The sequence below is a fragment of the Astatotilapia calliptera genome, chromosome 3 (assembly GCF_964374335.1).
Source record: "Astatotilapia calliptera chromosome 3, fAstCal68.1, whole genome shotgun sequence".
NCBI lineage: Eukaryota > Metazoa > Chordata > Actinopteri > Cichliformes > Cichlidae > Astatotilapia > Astatotilapia calliptera.
This window is the reverse complement of record NC_137424.1, coordinates 20,280,530-20,300,895: the sequence shown is the minus strand read 5'-3', so window position 1 is coordinate 20,300,895 and position 20,366 is coordinate 20,280,530. Positions and strand designations below refer to the sequence as shown.

The 20,366-nt window shown below is 41.0% G+C and overlaps 1 protein-coding gene and 1 long non-coding RNA gene across 2 annotated transcripts in view; both read left to right on the top strand.

Annotated features, from left to right (window-relative positions):
- Positions 1-20,366, top strand: part of LOC113015973 (NACHT, LRR and PYD domains-containing protein 12-like) — a 748,422-nt gene that overhangs the window by 376,490 nt on the left and 351,566 nt on the right. The window lies entirely within an intron of this gene.
- LOC145425269 (uncharacterized) lies at positions 6,685-7,938 on the top strand. Its single transcript, XR_013905925.1, has 2 exons — positions 6,685-7,606; positions 7,687-7,938. It is a non-coding gene; the product is annotated as an uncharacterized LOC145425269 (long non-coding RNA).

The following is a 20,366-nucleotide window of genomic DNA, read 5'->3' as shown; positions in this document are numbered from 1 at the left end:
AGCCATGCAGAGATATGAGTCACAGTGACATTAAAACTGATGAAGACCGTCGTCGTTAGAACCAGCAAACTGAACGAACTAAAAAAGATCATCTAAATTCAACTGGTCTAAAATATCAGGATCTCAGTGTTAAGTCCATATTTTTGAAGTAGAAGCTTTTACTGGTTTTACTTAAGAAAAAGAAATAATAAGGAATTGTTTTGGAATTTGTCCAGGTTAACAGATGAAATCATGTTCAGTGCTTTGTCCTGTCAGTAAACACAGATTCTTTATTTGCACTGAATGGGACAGCATATAATTTCACTGCTTTTGGCGTAATGACAATAAAAGATAGTTTCAAAGTCTGACCTGCAAAGCCCGTCCACCCAGTGTCCTCCTCAGTCATGCTGGTTGCATGATTGCTGTAGAAGTGCTAAACTACTGTGACCTGATTAATTGAACTGAGCTCACACTGCAATAACTAATCAGTGAGGTGGTAGTTTAAGTACTTCATTACCAAAATGTATAAATGAAGTACATCAGAAGATGTTGGGGAAGAAGCACTTCACTGGGTGGGCCTGGACCCCCGAGGCCTGTCCCTGTGCCGACCTCGTCTGAGTCTAATAGATTTATAAGATAGAGCTCATCAGAAGACTAAGATATGAATATAAACATGATATTTGTCAGTTTAATTTAATGTTAAGTTGAACTGGAGTTAACCACAATCCTTTACTCTTCCAACTCCTCTACTTTGTCTAACAGTTAGCTTAGCTTAGCCTAGCCAAGTTTTCTTTGCAAAATTGCTAATTGCATGGTTTCAAATTGCAGTTTTGATTTTAAGTGGACTAATTGTTCAGACCTGCTCTGGGGCCTGTCTGAAGTATTAAATTGACATATATTTGTCTCAACACCTACGCAGGAGAACTTTTTTGTAAGTGTGAAATGGAAAATAGAAGAAGAAGTAGAGATGTGGGTGTTCCTATTTACATGTTTTTATTTTCTGTTTCTTTAGCCAAACATGTTATTTGATCAGAGCACCTGCCTGTACACCTGCTGTTAACCAAGCAGTTATTTTCAAGCTGCTACACTGATCACAAAGTCAGGACATATGAATGACAGGAAGTGTCCAGTGTCACGTAGCGATATTAATGACAACAGTGATGGGTCAAAGCAACATATGAACATTTATTACGATATCCTGATAAATGTAATGCAGCGGGATAACTTCTACAGTTATTATGTTAGTGATGATGCCTCTTTGCTTTTCATTTATTCACAGCTTTGTGGCGTACGATGGAGTGTCAGGGCCACATTAAGATGATAACCTGCCACGGCTGCAGTACCCTCTACAACACGGCTTGTGTCGATGATTTAGTGAAGCAAACTGATCAGCTGTCTCATTGTGTCTTTTGTGTGTTTGGTTTTGTGTTTTCAATGAACTGAAAGCCCTCTTTAATGCACGAGGGTGTGACCATCCACATTCTCTCATCTGTCCAGTGTCAGCCATTCATTTTGTGCAAATGGTCAAGTCTTCCAAGTGTGCGTGCTTTTCCTTCTGAGTGCTTTTCCTTCAGCGTCTGTGTTACTCGCATCCAGCAGATGGCAGTGTTTCACTGTCTGACGGCTGTCTGAAGCTTCAGCTGGGTTATCCGTTTGCTATGTTGGCCATGTTACAGTGGGGAGGAAAAACTCCTTTTTAACAGGAATATCTAGACATGAGTGATTACTGCAGTGGGGCACTATCTGTGCTATCTATAAGAAATGTTAGCAACAATAAAACTCTGAGGATCAGGGCTCCATTTCACTCCAGTGTTCAGTGGCATTTTAAAAGAGTGAATACCGACGCTGAATGTCTTTGTAAAGCAAAAGCACTTTGTCAGCCTTTACAGAGCAAAGCTATGGATCAATGTGCAGTGAAGAAAAATCGAGGTGGCCAGTCTGTCCTTTCCTAACCAATCACAGAGCTCCTTACATTGCACCATGTGGCTAATTTGCGTTTTACTGATATTGCTGGGCTGCTGTCAATCATTTTGTCTTTATATTACAACAGAGCATTGACCTTTAACCTGTTTAATTCATACTGAGTATTTAAAAAAATGTATTGTCATAATAAATTCTGCCTCACTGAAACACCATTTTGCATTAGCCTCTATCACCTGACTTGTCACTGATGATATCACTGCATGAGCAGGCGAGCGGTAGCGGCGGGGGGGGGGGGTGTAGGTGAAGCTCGTGAAGAACAAAATTCTGTACGAGCGGACGCAGTGAGTCCAATAACCAGGGGTAACTGGAAATAAGGTGTTGTAGGTTGGCTTCCACAGTGTAAAGAGACACTTCTCCCTCATGCTCTAACAGCTGGTAAATCAATTTAGAAGCAGAGTCGATAACGGCCTCCTGAAGCTCCCTAGGTGGGGTGACTGCCGCTGGATCCATATCTGGCTGGTCCGTACTGTCACGGCGGGTGAGGAGAGCCGTGTGAAAATAATAAATGAGGATCCAATCGCAGGCAGTAGTGGAGAAGTGAAGGTGGTTTATTGAACACAAAAATAAATATGGACAAACAGCAAATGGAGCACGAACTAAACTAGACTGGAAACAACTAAACTACAGAGCACAAACACACGGGTGCGACATGGTGGATACACAGACGGACCAGCAACTACAATGACAGAGGACACGACTTAAATACACAGAGAAACACAGGGGAATTACACACAGGTGGTGGACACAGCTGGGAATAATCACCAAGACGAGACAGAGGTCAAACTGAACACACTCACATGAGACGCAGACCTTCACAATAAAACAGGAACAAGAAACCATCACACTAAGACGCAGACTCGACATAGAGAGAGAGACAGAAAATGACACATGGAACTAAACTAAACCTGCAAAAACATGACAACTCAAAATACTGGGTCAAACTGAGCCAGAACCGTGACAGACTTTCTATAATGTTTTGCTTGAGCATGTCCTGCTTTTCTGTAATGTTATTTCTACAGTTTTAGCAGTTCTTCTCGAGGGAAAGAGAAAGATGTAAAAATCTTATACGTTATATATGTTAAATAACATGTGTAGTGCTCACATGTAATGCAGATGTTAGCTTTGATCTAACCAATAAATCCTGATTGGATGTTGTTAGCGTTAGCACTTGTGTTTGCTTCCCTGCTGTACAACAGCATTACCAAAATACAACTGAAGAAACAAACTCAGTTATGAAAAGTTTGTGTTCAGTTTGCAGTCGCTGAAAATAATTACACCTTTGGGAATGACATGGAAATGCTCCCACACTAAAGATTGGGTTTTGTTTTGGGGATTTTCCATCTTAATTTATCTGTCTTATTTGGCTACATCTACGACACTGCTATGCTCTCTCTTGCCTATGTTTTCGTGGCTGCTGCTATCTGTATTTTAATATATATATATATATGCAATGAAAATTCCCGTCTCGCCCCTCCCGACAGTCTGTATACTTTAAGCTCGGGTAGTTTTTACACAGGATACGGGAGGATTATTGAGAAGAACCTAAGCAAACACGTGACAAGTTTTCAACAGGAATGAATGACAGTAAAAATGTTACCTCACAGATCGTTTTCATGCCATCAGTAATGAGCTGGTTTCAGCTGGACTGGACACACTCAAATGGCAAAGAAGGTTGTGTAGCCTTTGCAGAGAAGATGAAATGCATTCATGTAAATCAAAATGCATCTTTTAATTGAGGTAGAGGTTTGTCAGAGATATTATTCTCATAATGTACCTTTGTCCCAGCTGATTACCTTCATTAAACAGCAGGTTGCAAAAACCTCTTGTGTACCTCTTTTCAACCACTGGGAGGCGCTACAGCTTCATTCCTTTCACACTAAGGCAGCGGTAGGGAACTCCAGGCCTCGAGGGCCGGTGTCCCTGCAGGTTTTAGACGTTCCCTACCCCTGCACTAAGGCCTTTGAAATCTTCATTAACACTGAGCTTGAAATTTCTATCAGTCGAATGCAAAGGAGTCCTGTGGTTGTAGGACAGAGGTAGGGAACGTTAATCTGCCATCATTTAGATTATATGACAACAACCTTCAAATCTGAAGTCTCAGAAATCTGCTTCATGTACAAGTTCCTCCAATAATCAGGGCTAATATCACCAAATTGTACATAAACAGACTTTTACATGTTAAATATTTCTCAAATATGGGGAAAAAAACAATATAAAATACTATATTATTAACAAAATATCTTAAGATACAGCTACAAATTGCTTGAAACATTTGCAATGAAATATATAAAACAGCTTTATTGTCAGTGAGGACAAAGTTATAGTGATGCTGTGCTGGAGTGTTCAAAAGAAGACAGAGACATGAAGTATAAATATTGTATAATATTAAATATAAGAAAGAACAAAGTTATAAAAACATTAATAATTGAAATCTGCAACAATATTCACATAAAGTGTAAAATACAGAGTTAACTGTTTAATAGGTAAAGTTTAGGTCTTGCAGTCGAACAATGATCCCAAACACAGCAGCAAATCTACAGCAGAATAGCTGAAAAGCAAAGTCCAGACCTCAACCTGGGACATTCAGAGAGCTGTGCTTAAATAAATGCCCACAAAGCTCAAAGAACTGAAGCAACGTTGTAATGAAGAGTGGGCCAACATTCCTCCACAACAATATGAGAGACTGATAAAGTCAAGCAGAAAACAATTAGCTCACATTTGTGCTGCTAGAAGTGTTTCTAGTTATTCACAGGACTGTAGTTTGAATTTAAAGAAATGTGAAAGTGCACTGAAATTAACATAAAGTTATTGCAATTTTTAAAAAAAATCAAGAAATCTAAGAGGAAGAAACAATGTAAACCACACAATTGTTTTCCTTATATTCTCCACACGGCAATGCACATAACAGACATAAAATATTTGCATTTATCAATAGAAAATATACAATTTTTCCATAGTCATAGCCAGGCCCGATTACTGCCAAACCTGTGCTGAATCAATCACTTAAACAGGACCTGTCTGACAAAGTAGAGTAGACCAAAAGATCCTCAAAAACTACACATCATGGCGCAATCCAAGGAAATTCAGAAGCAAATAAGAAACAAAGTAATTGAGATCTCTCAGTCTGGAGATGCAACGTCAAGATGAACAGAATCCAGTTTCTGGGATCCTGAAGGAGAATGTCTGGCCATCTGTTCACGACCACAAGCTGAAGTGCACTTGATCCAAAGCACACCAACAAGTCCACCTCTAAGCAGCTTAAGTAAAACAAAATAAAGACTTTGGAATGGCTTAGCCAAAGTTCATACGTGAATCTGATTGAGGTGCTGTGACCTTGGAAAGGTGGTTCATACTCAAAACCCCTCCAGTGTGGCTGAATTACAACAATTTTGCAAAGATGAGTGGGCAGAAATTCTTCCAGCACCTCGTAAAGGACTCATTGCCAGTTATCCCAAACGCTTTATTGCAGATGTTTCTACTCAGGGTGGCCCAACCAGTTATTAGGTTTAGGGGGCAATCACTTTTTCCACACAGGGCCATAATAATGGCCGCCTTAATAATAAATGCCTTGATTTAGGAACTACTTTTAATGTTTACTTGTGCTATTTTGCAAAAAATAAAATCTCTGCAAAAACATCAAAACTGCTGACCATCTGACCTCAATATGAAATTATTAATCTTTTGACCAAAAACATTTAGATTTGTAAAAATAAAGAAACCATAGAGGAACAAACAATGTTGTTTGCTACGTTCTAACATGGCAATCTAAATAACAGTAATGCAAACATATATATTTATCAATAAAAACAGATCGCCTTTTCACTGTTACAAAAGTCAAGTACATCAATGTTTGTTCAGCTTTCATAAATGTAAGTTTATAAGTACATAGTACATTTTTTGGTCCAACTTCTTTTAATACATGCAACACATTTCAGAACATTTGGGACAGAGACAACAAAAGACTGGAAATACTTCGTAAAAATCTGGTGAAACACTTTAAAGCCAGTGGGATTAAATGGGAAACATAAAATTTAATACTAGACAAAGACCGATTGAATCATGAAGCAAAGAATTAATAACTAAATCACAAGTAGAAAATGTTATGCAGATATTATTGGATAGATTTTGGTGTAGAAAAAAATGACAAGAAATGAAAAATGAAAGTTATCTGGTCTTTTTCTTTAAAGAGTAGCCTACTGCAGAGCAGCAACACTGACAAACACCATCATCACCAATACTGCAGCTAATACAATGATCCAGGAGGAAACTTGAAAAAGCAGGAAAAATGTGACACTGATCAAAATGAATACATCAATTATTGATCAAAGAGAAAATGCATACTACCACAATGCATTGTTATTGCATCTCAGTTTCTCACCATCACTGATAATCTGACGTCTGCTGGACCTCAGGAATCGTCTCCATCACCTCTCTGTGAGGAGCAGAGAGCACTCGTGCTGCACATCCCACCTGTGTGCTGTGTTTACGTGAACCTGAGAGCACAGCTGTAGTGGTGACAGTGAATGTAGCGTTGGTGTTGGACACACTGACAGTGTTGTACTGTGAGAAGCTGAGGTGTTGTTGTGAGAGTGTTACAGTGGGAGCAGGTCGACCAGTGGCTGAACAGGAAACAACCCACTCTTCAGCAGAGTTTGACTCTCTGACATCAACAACAGGTTCATGCAGCTCTGTGAAGGATCAGGAGATATAAAATAAGGAGCATATTGTTAAAGATACATTGACTTCTAACACATGTAACGCATTAAGGTAAAATTTCTTACCATAAGGATGTGTTACACGATTTATAAACCCCAGTTTGTTAATTATTTGTTCATTATTCATAACTATATACTTAATTTTTTAAAAATTAAGTGTTTTTGGTCAAATGGAATTTCTTTTTGGGTAATTTTAGCCCCTTTTAGCCCTCTGCCAAAATGTTTTAACCTTTCTGTCTCTAACAGTAAAACATCGTTCCTTTATCTTCTGTGTCTGGTGTGTTGGTCAGGATTAGCTAGCTTGGCAAAAAGTTCACATTAAACAAAGTGTGTTACTGTGAGGTGTGTGTTCGTACTATGAGTCACAGCTCGAGTTTTCTTGCGGGTGAAGGTTTTTCACCTCGCTGTCATTCTTGCATAAAAGTGTTTGACCCCTTCAGAAAAAAAAACGAAATTTGGGATTATTTTTTGTTTTGTTCATTGTGTGTATTTGTTTCTACTTTTTACTTTTTCTTTTACTGTGTACAGCACTTTGGTCAACCTGTGTTGTTTTTAGACATGGTTATTGATTGATTGATTGATTGATTGATTGATTGATTGATTGATTGATTGATTGATTGATATGTCTTTGATTAAAATACAGCCTACTCCACATCCTCCAAGTTACAGAGAAGAGGAACCATCTGGGGTGAACTTGTGCACTTGGTATTGGCTGTCATGGTCCCTGTGCCTCTCCGGCTCGCTCATGTTGGCCACAGGTTTGTTTTGTTTTCTCTCCTGCTTCCCTGGGTGGAGCTCATTGTGGGCTCTCACCCTTGGCCCACGTATCTGCGGTGATTTCTACACCTGTTGCTGATCAGGCGGCGTCCCCCTTGCCTATTTAACGCTGCGGCACGGAGTATTCGGCACTGGAACGTTGAACCTCCCATGTTCGTGCTCTCAGCTCTCCTAAGACAAACTCTCTCAGTGTTGTGTGGCGTATTGATCTAATTGGACTCTTTGTGTTTAGATCTCCCCGGAACTGGTGGCGGACCCTGACCTGTGATCCCTGTGTGTGTCAACATAAGTGGAAATTGGAGCGAGAGTGGCTGTGGAGAAGCGAGTGTGCGTAAGAAGAGGAGTGGCGGAGTTTGGGCCGAGTGGGGAGCGAGTGTGGATTCCTTCCCCTGGAGCCCTGAAGCCCTGCCCCATTCACTGTATATACACATCACTGTGGTTTCCCTTCTGTGTTAATAAATTGTCAACCCTTTGCTTGCCAGAACGCTGCCTGCGTCTGAATCCATCTGTTAGCCCTGACATTGGATACCTGGAAATCAGTGAAGGGACCATTAATGCTTCAACTTGTACACAGGTTTGAGAGCAACCACCCAAAAGCTTCTGCTAATAAACACTAGTCTGTGTTTGTGATGCAAATGTTTCTGGCTGTGTTCACAAACATTTAGTAAGGTGAGTGAGGAATATTAATACTTATTATTAGATCATTAGCAGACTGTAGAACTTGACTGCACGCCAAGGTGGCAGTTCAGCCATTTGATTCATGTTGCAGCAGCTCATGAGTGAATGAACATCGTGCAATAAAAGTACTTCTAGAAGTACATTTTTGCAAAAACGCACATTGTGGAGGAATGTAGGGAAGACACGAGGGAGCCCAATATTTTACTCAAACGTTAATCGCTGCATCACACAACTGAACATTCAAAGCGACAAAACCTAACCCTCTCACTTCCCGTTACACTGGGTACGAGTGGAGCTACCTGGTGGTATGTACTTACATTTATTTAAATTTACTTGAGTAGGGTAGAGCCATGCTAATGACCTAATAATTTTATTCAGGTGTGTTGCAGCAGAGATACATTTAAAAGCTTCAGGACGCTGGCTCTCAAGGCCTGGAGTTTGACACCCCTGCTTTACACAAAGATGGGTTAAATCACAGTGCAAAGAATGAATGAATAAATGAAATATAAAAAATAAATAATTATTAAATAGTCTTACACATCAATGTCATTGGTTGACTTTTGAAGTATTTGAATCCTTATTGGGTTCCCTGAGTGACAGAAGGATTAAAACACTTTAAAATCAGTACTGAAAATATGTGCAGACATTACTGGATAGATTTAGGGTTAGAATCAATAAATCACTATCATGTTAAACACTCTTAGAGTTCAAACCTTCGTAGAAACATAAGTCCAGTATCATGGAATGAAACCTAAAGGTGCATTTGAGGGTGCAAAACGTTTCGTCGGCATTGTTGTTTTTGTTTGGGAGAAAACGTACAAACACACAGTGCAGCACTTCAGAGTTACACTGCTAGCGATCGAAGATTTATGTAAATTCGACAAGCTAAACGCATTCTGTACTGTACAGCAGGAGTCCCCAACCTTTTTGCACCACAGACCACTTTAATGTCAGACAATATTTTCAGGGAACGACCTTTAAGGTGTCGCGGATAAATACAACAAAAGAATAAAAAAAAAGAAACTGTGGTGTTTTGTAAATATAATAATAAATGTGACTTGAGCTGTGCGCCAACAACAATGACAGTGACATCCTCCTCTCTGCTTTTTAATGCTCTCTGGTCACTATGGTAACGCGTAAATAGTTCTTTCAAAATAAGACACACAACTACAACCATACATTTCACACCGGAGGATCAACTCTCGCGGAACGGTACCAAAAGACTCACGGACCGGTCCGTGGGCCTATTAGGGACCGCTCCTGTACAGGAGACACTGGACTAGATTGATTGACAATGGTCTACAGCAATCAGAACGCACAACACGATGTACTGTAAAAAAAAAAAATGAATCAGCGAAACAGCAAGTGTCACTTTTGGCCACGAACAATTTAGGGGAATTTTTATGAACAAACCCAGAGTGTTAAAAAAACTTAAAACCATTTTTATTTCTCAGCAGCATCAATAGTAACAAAAACGCAATTTAGTTTCGCTGTCAAAGTCGATTTAACTGAAGTTACGTGTTTCCGGTTACTGTGGAGCTCCACAGCAGCTGCAGCCAGAAGCTGTTTCTACAGGATCCTGATGGACACTCAAAGCTTTTAGAAAATGTCCTCATTAGTTGTTTGCAGCAGAATATCACCTGATGTGAATCAAAACAACAAAAGTGCTCTGCACATGTGTGTGAGACTACAGATTCTAGAATCAGAACTGCTGATTTCATTACTCTGAACTTTTAAAGGCAGGTTTTGTATCTGAGAGCAGGGACACTTGCTGTGTTCAGTGTGACTCGTCTCTGCAGAAGGTCAGGGCTCTGATAGTTGCAGTTAGCGGGTGACTTACTGGGCAGGTGGCTCCTGAGTGTCTGTGGGAGTCAGGGTTCATTATGGTCCTGGTTGCTACTGGAAATAAAGAAACAAAAGGAGTGTGTGTTGTTCAGGAAGTACAGACTGTAGCTCAGCAGGTAGAATTACTAACTGGAAGGTTGGAGGTTTGATCCCTGGCTGCTCCAGTCTGCACGCCACGGTATCCTTGGGCAAGATGTGGAACCCCGACTTGCTCTCCGATGCATCCATCATAGTGTCATTGTTAGAAAAAGAAGTGCTTGTGTGAATGAAGCACGCTGTATAAAATGCTGTGACTGCTCATACAGAAAAGCAGCTCATAAGAACTGGTTCATTTTCCAGATAATTCCACTATTAAGACAACAGACATTTGGGAGGCTTTCTCTGAGAGTAACACTGAAAGTCTTGCTGCTCCTCCACAAAATGAACTTCAGATTAAAGACACAGCTCAGCTAAACACAACTCAAACTAATCTACACTATTTTTCTTTATTACGCAGCGTTTTTATAACTATTTCCAGATGTTTCTAAAGATGAAAACAGAATTAAACTCCAGCCTGATGCGTTTCTGAGGTTCCTGACTCTGACCGTCCCTCAAACGCCTCTCTGGGCGTTTCCTTCCGTCGCTTTTACTTTCGCTTTCGTGAATGTTGTGGCGCAGTTGATCGTCTCGAAGTTAAGGTAACGTTAGCAGTCTGTACTGTTTTCCTGTATAACATCAGCTGTGTGCAGCTTAGTTTCAGCATAAATCTGCTTCGTTTTATGTGAGATCAGAGTCTGGGAACGAGACAGAAACAGTTGATGATCAGCAGCTGAACTCGATGTTACTGTGGATCCACTGACTGATGTCTGTAGGCAGCTTCTCCTGCCTCCATCAGTCTGTTACGGAAGCCCGTTTCCGCCACAAAAAAGGATCCATTCTCGAAATTTCGACGTATAACTCGAAAATTTTGAGGAAAGTAGCTCGAAATGTCGAGTTAGTTCTGCCAATCAGTAATCCAGCTACAATGCGAACTCAAACCCGCATCGCAACAAATCGGCGCTTTCGAGAGTACGTTAGCTGATATTAACGCCATGTGATTCAGCTAATAACAGAAGGATTTCATCATTTGTGAAGCCACACAGACAATAATCAGCGACTTGTGCATTTATGACTGGCTGTAATTCTGGTGTCTTAGCTGTAGCATTTGTAGCTGAGGGCTTCAGCTTCCGGGTAACAAGGAAATTACGTCATTCACGTAAATGACTGATTGACAGCACTAACTCTTAATTTTGAGTTAGTTTTTTCAAAATTCCAAGTTAATAAGTCGAAATTTCGAGTTCTGGATCCTTCTTTTTTTTAGTGACGCAAACGGGCTTCCAGTGTGTGGATGTTGTTTAACTGCTGACAGTGAGACAGGGCTGTCCTAAGAGTCGCTGCCAACACTTCATCTATAAAATGCATTTCTCTGCTCGTTCGCTATAGTCTGCTGTCGTATTTGTATGCAGGTTATTTTCAGTTTAACTGGTGATGTTCATTCGTGTATTGTAGGTGAATGCGTTGATGATTGATCATAAATTAGTAAACTGGCCGTTTTTGCTCAATAATTCCTGTTTCATGTTCAAACCGTCAGACAGAAACTCTGCGTTTGTTTTTATGTTCTTCAGCCTGTTGTTCTTGAGGTAATCTGTGATGCGTTCAATGACCCTCCACATGCTCTGAGGCTCATTTGAAGAGAAACAGAGCTTCATCTTTAGAGCATAAAGAGTTTTTGCCCTCTTTATGCCCGCGGTCAGGCTCTGTTTATTGTAGTATAACACTCATAGGACACGGTGTCCCGCTGCACACACACTGCACACACACTGCACACAATGACAGCTGCAGAGTTTGTGTCTGATGTATTAAGTATGAAACACTGTTGGGTTAAAATCTGGTCAGAATGAATCCAGGTGCAGGTGTGTCAGTTTAGGACCACTGGACTAACATCCAAGTGCTCACAATATAAAGTGTATTCTGTAGTAACATCCTGGTGTTGCAGCAACAGTCCCACATGGAAACGTCAACACTCAAACTCAAAATCTCTTTTTGTCAACAATAAAATGACAGCAGACCAATTTGATCAAAGTTGGTAAAAAGCTTCAGAAATTAGTAAAATATTAAAAAGTGTCTGGATGCTCAATCATCCAGGTAAGGGTTAGGTTAGTAATGCTGTGATTGCAGACATTCCCCAACTCTCTGTGAATGGGACTCATGGCCATTGATCAGTGGTTGTTGATCAATGGTCATGACCTCCCAGCCATTGTGCAAATGTCCTGTTTATAAGGTTGGAAACCTGCAGTCAGCTGAGACTGAAGGAGTCACCTGGATGAGTCATGAAACGTTTCTCCCACTGAAAACATCCAGATGAACAGAATCAACTTTTGGGGATTAAAACGTGTCTGAATTAATCAGTGGGTGCTGAGTGGGTCAGTCAGTGTGTCGCTGGGCTGATTTGTGTTTCCTCTGCAGGTGAAGGTAGAAAGTGTGTGTGAGCTGATGTGAATTGAGCAGCATGGATCAGTGTGAGGACAGAGAGGAGGGAGTCCCTCCCTCTAAAAGCACTCTGTGTGGGGAACATGAGAGCCAGACCAAAGCTCAGAGGTGAGATGACCATCTCTAACTGTCCATGACTCTTCTCCATGTCACAGCTCAGCACTCACATCACTGCTCCATCATTATTCACAGGAACCAGCCTGGACCTCCACCCAGCTCTGTGTCCTGTAAGAGTGACGCGTCTAATGGTCACATCGTTAATTTTAAAGTCCAGCCTGTGTCCGCTGCAGAGAGGTGAGCTGTTAGTAACAAGAACTCTCTGATTTAAATGATTTTGATGTTTCCTGGTTTCTAAAATGCATCTCTGTAGCAGAGCAGTGTCTCCAAGGACACACAGGCTCAGCTGTAACTGTCAGTTTATCTGGTTTAAGACACATTTGGACTCAATTGGCTGTTTTTAACTATGTATTTTAATCAGAGGTGTAAATCTAGACCTCACACATCTGGATCCTAAACTATGATAGAAACAGCTGCTAGCAGTGGGTAGTTTGACTTTGATACGCTGCTCTAGAAAGCAAACAAAGGTTTGTGCAGCTCCTCTTCAGAAAAGTGTTCAGAGAGCAGCTGCTGTATTAGACAAAGGCTCGTCGTGTGAGCCCAGATGTGTGTAACAGCTGGATGAAGGAGAACCATCACAGGCACGTCTCCATCCCGCCTTTATTAATGAACTTCCTGTTGCTTGCAGATGACAGGAACACAAAGTGTTTGTGCCACGTGATGCTGCAGGATTTGTTAACGTGTCCATGATGGTAACATCTCCTCGTCTAACTGCAAACACATGAGCGCTCCTAACGGCAGCTATCACAGCCACACAGGCAGACTGTGTCTCACTGTTGCATTCAGGGACATTTGTTTTCCTGTAAAAAGCTGAACTCTAATCTAAGAGGACTGTTACTGACAGGAAACAGCTGCATTATCTGCAGTCTGTGTGATCACAGCTGCTTCAATCACTTTATCAGAGAATTGATCATTGAATAAAACATGTTTGTGTCTGCAGAGGTCAGAGGTCACAGTCTGCAGGATCCAGCTGTCCATCTGTGAGGAGTGACTGGTCCAAACATAAACCTCCAGACTTCAGTGCTGAACCTGGACCAACGAGGTCAGAGACCTGTGATGACTCCTTTACATGTTTGTGTTTTCCTGGATAAATATGACCAAAGATTCATTAAAAAGATAAAAATATTAGACTTTGTCCTGTAGCGCTGTGTGGCAGGCAGGATTGGACCCAAACACAACAGGATGAAGTCAAAGAGGCAGCTTTATTTCAGCTGTGAACATGCAAACAGCAGAAATAAGAAAACATAACTGTAGGTTTGCAGTGAATGAAGCCTCAGCTCGACGCTCCACTTTGTCCCTCTTTTCCTTCTCCAAACAGCCACATCAGGAGTCTTTGATGGAGTTATAAAATATTTAATTACAAATGTCCAAAGATGGGTTCAGGATACCTGAATCCACAATTATTAAAGCTCAAATAGTTCACAGGGTTTGGACTTTGTTAGGTGACGAGAGAACATCAAAGTGTTTTTTATCTTTAAACAGTATTTTTATCACTTCAGTTGCTCTCACAGCCCTGTTTGTTATTTTACCAGAGCTCTTATGTTTCACTCAGTGCTCCCACCAAACACCTTGGAGGACACATTACAGGGAGTGCAGAATTATTAGGCAAGTTGTATTTTTGAGGAATAATGTTATTATTGAACAACAAGCATGTTCTCAATGAACCCAAAAAACTCATTAATATCAAAGCTGAATGTTTGTGGAAGTAGTTTTTAGTTTGTTTTTAGTTTGAGCTATTTTAGGGGGGTATCTGTGTGTGCAGGTGACTATTACTGTGCATAATTATTAGGCAACTTAACAAAAAACAAATATATACCCATTTCAATTATTTATTTTTACCAGTGAAACCAATATAACATCTCCACATTCACAAATATACATTTCTGACATTCAAAAACAAAACAAAAACAAATCAGCGACCAATATAGCCACCTTTCTTTGCAAGGACACTCAAAAGCCTGCCATCCATGGATTCTGTCAGTGTTTTGATCTGTTCACCATCAACATTGCGTGCAGCAGCAACCACAGCCTCCCAGACACTGTTCAGAGAGGTGTACTGTTTTCCCTCCTTTAAATCTCACATTTGATGATGGACCACAGGTTCTCAATGGGGTTCAGATCAGGTGAACAAGGAGGCCATGTCATTAGTTTTTCTTCTTTTATACCCTTTCTTGCCAGCCACGCTGTGGAGTACTTGGACGCGTGTGATGGAGCATTGTCCTGCATGAAAATCATGTTTTTCTTGAAGGATGCAGACTTCTTCCTGTACCACTGCTTGAAGAAGGTGTCTTCCAGAAACTGGCAGTAGGACTGGGAGTTGAGCTTGACTCCATCCTCAACCCGAAAAGGCCCCACAAGCTCATCTTTGATGATACCAGCCCAAACCAGTACTCCACCTCCACCTTGCTGGCGTCTGAGTCGGACTGGAGCTCTCTGCCCTTTACCAATCCAGCCACGGGCCCATCCATCTGGCCCATCAAGACTCACTCTCATTTCATCAGTCCATAAAACCTTAGAAAAACCAGTCTTGAGATATTTCTTGGCCCAGTCTTGACGTTTCAGCTTGTGTGTCTTGTTCAGTGGTGGTCGTCTTTCAGCCTTTCTTACCTTGGCCATGTCTCTGAGTATTGCACACCTTGTGCTTTTGGGCACTCCAGTGATGTTGCAGCTCTGAAATATGGCCAAACTGGTGGCAAGTGGCATCTTGGCAGCTGCACGCTTGACTTTTCTCAGTTCATGGGCAGTTATTTTGCGCCTTGGTTTTTCCACACGCTTCTTGCGACCCTGTTGACTATTTTGAATGAAACGCTTGATTGTTCGATGATCACGCTTCAGAAGCTTTGCAATTTTGAGACTGCTGCATCCCTCTGAAAGATATCTCACTATTTTTGACTTTTCTGAGCCTGTCAAGTCCTTCTTTTGACCCATTTTGCCAAAGGAAAGGACGTTGCCTAATAATTATGCACACCTGATATAGGGTGTTGATGTCATTAGACCACACCCCTTCTCATTACAGAGATGCACATCGCCTAATATGCTTAATTGGTAGTAGGCTTTCGAGCCTATACAGCTTGGAGTAAGACAACATGCATGAAGAGGATGATGTGAACAAAATACTCATTTGCCTAATAATTCTGCACTCCCTGTAGTGTGATTTAGATTTCATTGGTGTAAACACCAGTCACACAAGCTAACCCATGGAGGCAGCAGCAGGCTTTGTGTTTGGTAAAGTCTGCTGGCTTAAACTAAGAGAGTTTAGTTTGTTAGCACAAAGAGCTGTCAGCTAAAGCCCCGAATGCACTTTGAATACAGACGAACTGAGAAAAAGACTTTAAATACAGCAAACAGTCAAACTGACCACATGTTTTTCTGCTGATCATCCACAGCAGTACGTTTAGCATTCATGCTAGCAGCAGGCTATGACTGTCCACTCAGCACCAACACAGGTAGGAGTGAGCAGTGATGAAGCAGGACTGTGGGCAAGTTTGAGCTACAATCCTATTGGCTTCTCAGTTTCTCCAAAGAAAAGGGGAAAAATTCTTGGTGTTGTGAAGATGTGAGTTGGTCTTGTTGTCGTGGGGCTGGAAGGATGCTGGCAGTGACAGGCTTTTCATACAGTGTTCAGTAACAGAATGAGAAGAAAGCCACTGCACATGAAACAAGGTGCTCGTAGTGTTTGTTTACTGTGTTTGTGCCACAATGTCAGATCAGTTGTAGATTCACATGCAGACTTGTCCAGTGAAACCAGTGCAAGTACTGCAGTACAGAGCAAAGACTAAGCAAGGGTGTTATTGTAAACTTTAACAAAAGACTGTTATGTGACAAAGAGTAAGTACATTATTTTTATGAGATTGTTCATCATGTCTTTAATTTAATATTTCCAGTTTTTCCTTCCTGTCTCATGAAGCTGTTACATTTATTGTTTTTCTCTTAGGATCAATAAGAGGCCAGAATCTCCTGGACCTGAACCCAGCTGTGTTTCCTTAAAGAGCAACGAGTCGAAGGATGCTTTTATAAACTTTAAAGGCTGTTCTTCTGCTGCTGAGAGGTAATGTGTGTCTAGATGTTGTTCCTGACTCTGTATTTTTGAATAAATCCTCATGTTTAATATCAGCTCAGCTCTTTTTCACACACATTTCTATGTTGGTATGTGAAGCGGTGTGTGTTGGAGTGTTTCCACAAACACAGCAGTCAGAGTGGAAAGAGTGGATGTTGTAGGAGGTGTTTGTGTAGTGAAGAGGCTGAGTGTCTGTAGGACTCCAGCTGCTCCAGCAGGTGTCTCCTTTGTGCTTTGCTTCAAACACAGTGTAGGGAGGAGCTTCCACTCAGGTGTTTCAGGTGTTGCTGGATGGAGGAGGACAAAAAGTTTTTCCCTTCAGGGACACTTCAGCAGCTCAATGTTCTGGGAGATGTTTGTCTTTATGAAGGTTTATGGATTCTTGTTCTTACTTTGGTGAAACTGAGCAATACATTTTCCATCTAACATTTAAAGTAAATTTCCAGGTGAATAAAAGATCTGCAGCTGCAGCCTCTGTGATGTTTCACAGTCTGAAAGTAACAAATTCAACCAGAGTTCAAACAAAGGCTTAATATACGTGTGTGTTTGATATAATGCCAACAAGTACAAATAGGTGTTCTTACAGGTCTTAATCACAGAGCTCTGATAAGTCTGGTGACTTTCACACTCAGCAATTTTGCTGCCTTTTATTTTATATTGGCCTTTTTAAAGCCCTTCAAAGTCTCCCACATTCATACAGAGCTTTTAACACAAACTCCTTTACAGTCCTTCTCCTCTCACACACGATCACACGACTGATTTGTCTGCAGCAGCTGTGTTACTGCTAGTATTTTATTATGTGTGTAATCTCCAAATATTGTTCCTGTGGTTTAGTTTGACTTCCTTCTGCAAACTCAGCTGCTCTGTTGCTGATACACGTCTCCATGAATATGATTGATCAGATGCTGTCAACACCATGTGTTTCATGTGAGCGCTCAGCTGAAACCCTGGGTTGACTTATCGAGTTAATAACAAGCTTCACGTGACTGTGAATGCTAAAGTGAATCCAGATAAAGGAAAGAGACCCTGCTAATGTTGGACTCACTTCTTAGTGTAGATCCCAGGAGGAAGTTCAACATAGCCATTCTTTGTGCTAGCTCGACCAAACCTGAGACCACAGTGCAGGATAATGATCATCATCTGTCTCTGTCAAGGACATTTAAAATCCACAAATAACAAACATAATTATATTTGATCATTAAAAATGATGATTAAACAAAGTGTCAAACATACTTAAGTAGAAGGACTGATGTTTGTGTTAAAATACCCTCTTAAAGCTGAAATACTGATTCAGCTTCTTTACTCAAGTAAAGGTAAAAGAGTCCAGGCTCTGAAATGTACTCACAGTATTAAAGTAAAAACGCCATCTTTGAAGGAAATTTCTGCCAGTTTTTGTGCAAAGTTACCTGAATTTCTACCTCCAACATTAATATGAGAAAATTATCTGAACTTTTATTCTAATGAATTTAATCAGCTTGAACATTTTGTAGCACAAAAGTAGAAAAAACCCAAAGGGAATCAAAAATAGCTCCGTTTGCTGTTGCCTGCATTGTAGATGGGCGGCTTTGCCTCAACACCTAAACAGGAAAATGAGTTTAGTCAAGTATTAAAGTGGGATTGAAGAGGTGAGGAAACCAGAGATCAGGTGTTGTGGTGCAGCATTAAGATAAGATGGGGCCTGATTATTTAAGACCTTGTATGCAGTGTTGGGTAAGTTACTTTAAAATAGTAACTTAATTACATTACTAGTTACTTCTCTCAAAAGTAACTCAGTTACTTCAAGTTACTCGTTATTTTCAAAGTAACTAGTTACTAGGGAAAGTAACTTTGGTTTTACTCAGAATTCTCTTGTTAATGTGTTGCTTCCATAACTTTGCCAGTCTTCTAGCTTGCTTACTTGCCACAGTGCACTGTGCCACCTACCAATAGAAAGGAAAAGATAATGTGCATATTTCCACGAGAGAAATCCCACGCCTGGACCGTCATTGACTGCTGCCATGATTCTAGCCTACGTCACAGCGTCATGTGCGCCTTTTACATCCAACACAAAAACTGCAGTCGTGGTGCTTTCGATTGTACTCAGAACTTGGAAATTCTGCCTTCTGAATAGGAAGATGTAGGTAACACCAGACTGCAGATGAGCTGCTTACAGGGCTGGACTGGGACAGAAAATTGGTCCGGGCATTTTAACTAGAGACCGGCCCACCATTATAGGAAAAACATAAAGCCTTTGAATGAAAACAAACGCTGTTGTGACAGTGATGTACACTGTTTTGATGGTATATATGCATCAATCTATCAATCGTTTGTTGTAAGATTCAGATAATTATTTTTTAAAAGCTAGACATTTTAAATGAGAATAAGAAAGAAAAGTATTTCCTTGTGCCCACCTCTCCCTGTTAATGCCCTACATGCCCCCCTGGCAACACTTTGCTAGATCCGCCCCTGCACAGTTACCAGCTGTCAGCTACCTAAAAAAGGATCCTGGTGTTATTTGTCTCTCAGAAACAGTTCATAACTTCCCTTCAACTCATTCATGTCACCTAAAAGGTAAACCTGTTTCTCCATCACCTGTTCAGCTCTGATGATCCAGTAAGGACGTCTCCTGGTTTCATCTTCATGTTTCCCTCTCACCAGATAACCAAACCATATCATGACCAGCAGCTTTACAGCTGTGGCTCCATCAAACATCAGCTGATACTAGAAATTAATATTAAATAAATTCTAACAACAGCTGATCAAGCTTAAAAGTGCTGCTGTTGTTTACCGCGACATCCGCTGGTTTCCTCTTTCTGGCGCAAAGTGAGCGATAAACAAACAAGAGAGCCGATCAGCTGATCATTGATCAGTTTTCATGATTGAAGTAGAAACGGGAGAGGGAGGGGGGAGAATGAGAGAAGAAGAGGCAGCTGTGCAGCAAAGACACAGAATAACTCCAGCTTTGTGCCTTTTTCATTGTAGCTGAATTACGGGACAAACTGATCCTTTTCACCTCAATAAGAAACGCGTAATATTTTCTCTGAATACCAGACGGGACGGTTGGCAACTCTAATAACTTATGAACAAAATAAAGTTCAACATCATTAACTTCATAGCACCACCCAGCTGTATAGAAACTCCGTCATGCTAGCTAGCACGCAGTACGGAAAAAGTCAGAATAACGAAAATAAACTCCACCTAAACTTGGTTCATATCTGACCCAGAGAGACTGCAGGTCATAACTTCTTACCTGAAGTTCAGTTCACACTTGGACCGGCGGCGGCCGCCTCGGGTCTCTTTTCCTTCTGCGTCCCCTTTCCTTCATCCACCTGCTGGCCTCCACCACTTGCTAATGTTACTGAATCTGTGGAAGCTCCGCGATAGCCACCACACGAAGTAACGAGTAACGACCCTATCTAAATCTCAGTAACGACTAACGCGTTCCTGATTTTGGCATAATAACTAGTTACCGTGCTCGTTACCACAATAATAACGTAGTTACTGTAACGCGTTACTTAACTCATTCACTGCCAGCCATTGGCAGTGAATGAGTTAAACCCATTGACTCATGCACTGCAATTGACGGCTATAGATGTCAATGGCAGTGAATGAGTTAATAACGCGTTAGTCCCAACACTGCTTGTATGTGAGGAGCAGGATTTTGAATTCTGGATTTAACAGGAAGTCAATGAAGGGAAGCCAAAACAGGAGAAATCTGCTCTCTCTTT